Here is a 2,325-nt window from a genome sequence, read left to right as displayed (position 1 = left end):
TTGTGTTATTTTTTTATATTCATCTCTGAGACTATAACTTGTGGTGTGTGTGTATATTGTGGGGTCACAGTACGCAGTAGTTGGTTTATTATTAAGATTAAGTATTATTAAGGGAAATGGAACTCGTGACAACCCGGATCCCCGACCCCGGATTTGGGGGTGTTACACATGGGTCTAGAAGTAGCACCCAATCCGTTGTAGAAATAGTTAATAATCATCCAATCAGGCATGCCATGGTGTGGGAACTTCCTTAGAATCTCCTTATATCGATCCCAAGCCCCACATAGAGATTCTCCAGTTTGCTGAGCAAACTGAGTAAGGGCATTCATGATTGCCGCAGTCTTCAACATAGGGAAGAATTTAGTAAGAAACTTTTGAGCAAGATCTTCCCAAGTGGTGATAGACCCTGTTGGTAGAGAATATAACCAGCACTTAGCTTTGTCCCTAAGAAAGAATGGGAAGAGTCGCAGCTTGATGGCATCTTCAGTCACAACATTGAACTTGAAAGTGTCGATGATCTCGATAAAATCCATGATGTGCATGTTGGGGTCTTCAGTAGGAGAACCCCCAAACTGAACTGAGTTTTGTATCATCTGATCGTATTTGACTTGATCTCAAAAGTGTTAGCCCTGATGGCTGGCCTGATGATGCTTGATTGAATATCATTGATCTTAGGCTGAGAATAGTCCATCAAAGCCTTAAGATTTTCTGCTTGATCTCCCATCACTACTAAAGTTGGTTCCTCGAATTTCTCTTCTTCTTCTACCTTCTTTTCTTCTTCAAAAACTTCCTTTCGAACAACCACAACTTCTTCCTCGGCTTTATCCAGTGTTCTCTTACGAGTACACGAACGCGTATGCATACACCCTCGCTAGAGTAGCTGAAATAAGATAAGGAAACAAATAAGTAACAATGTCCGAGTCAATGAACTTTAACGACCGCTGATGGAAAATACATGTTAGTCCCAAAGTATCGTAGAAGGGGGCGGGGGGTTGAATACGATACCTACAATCTTTTTCGATTCGTTTTAAGTTCTTCGTTAAAAGTACGGAATCAAAAACAATACAAAACAATTCAAGGAATATATTTTTTTTATTAATATAAACCTTGAGGTTGCTACAATCTAATCAAAGTATTGATTAGCTACAATAAATTCAGCAACATAACATTCTATTTACAAGGATAATAAATTCAAGCTTTAATGGAGCTCTCGTAAACTGTCTGTGTTTGCTGAAGAAGATAACTAACTGAATTGAATTACATTCACTTCAGTTTTGTAGTCTTTCAAAATTAAATGAACAGCTGGCCAATTTATGTCCACACAAATCATTTAACTTTGCTGCATTTAACTTAGTGAACAACACCTTCTGTGGCGATAAAGTTCCTCTGTATAGCCTCTGTGACGACAGCTCTGTGGCGACACAATCACCCTGTATAGCCTCTGTGGCGACAAGTCTGTGGCGACAAGTCTGTGGCGACACCTTCTCCTATATGGCCTCTGTGGCGACAGATCTGTGGCGACAGTTTGACTTATAACATTCTATGGTGACAAGCTCTGTGGCGACAGTTTGTCTTATAACACTCTGTGGTGACAAGCTCTGTGGCGACACACACTCTCCCTGTATTGCCTTAAGCAATTTGTTCTAACACCTTCTGTGGCGACAGGGGCTTCTGTGGTGACAGAGGTGCCTTAGAGCAAATCCTCTATGGTTACTTCTCCTGTGGCGACTGGGGTTCCTTAGTGTCTTTACTTAGAATATTTTTGGTTCTTTGTCAAGTCACTCTTCAGTGTATCAATCAGTTTTCTTCTGTTAATTGAATCAAAATACTTCCTTGAAATGCTGATGTTTGGTGCACTGGTCTGGTTCACAAACAACTAGCCTTGAGAGGATCCTTACTCAATTTGTCTTATGATTCTGAGTTGATACATACTGATGTTTATCCACTGCTTCTTTCACTGAACCCTTGATTTGTAACACTTGAAGTCAATACATGCAGCTGATACTTAAAGCCTCTTGATGTCTTATTCTTCATGGCTGCTTGAACATAGTAATGAACTTCTTCCCATGATCTGTAGGAGATCTTAATGAATCAATCACATCATTTGGTTCTTTGTGTTTATCATGTCTTCATCTGAAGGGTTCCTGTGCTTCACAGTTTAATAAAGTTTATCTGTTTCTATTTTTATGTTGAGTTATAAATCCTCGATTACATGTTACATTACATTATGCTTTACAATCTCCCCCTATTTGATTGTTGGAGTTCGACAAGCAAATCCTTAAGGATAACTCAACTGATATTAAGAAAAAGTACAAACTATCAAAA

The 2,325-nt window shown here is 39.2% G+C and overlaps 1 non-coding gene across 1 annotated transcript; it reads left to right on the top strand.

Moving 5' to 3' along the window:
* Nucleotides 1-228: 228 nt before the first annotated feature.
* LOC141675339 (small nucleolar RNA R71) lies at nt 229-335 on the top strand. The gene has a single exon (XR_012555997.1). It is a non-coding gene; the product is annotated as a small nucleolar RNA R71 (small nucleolar RNA).
* The last annotated feature ends 1,990 nt before the right edge of the window (nt 336-2,325 follow it).

This window comes from Apium graveolens, chromosome 7, assembly GCF_009905375.1.
Source record: "Apium graveolens cultivar Ventura chromosome 7, ASM990537v1, whole genome shotgun sequence".
Classification (NCBI taxonomy): domain Eukaryota; kingdom Viridiplantae; phylum Streptophyta; class Magnoliopsida; order Apiales; family Apiaceae; genus Apium; species Apium graveolens.
The sequence above is the reverse complement of the archived record's forward strand: the minus strand, read 5'-3'. Positions and strand labels throughout refer to the sequence as shown.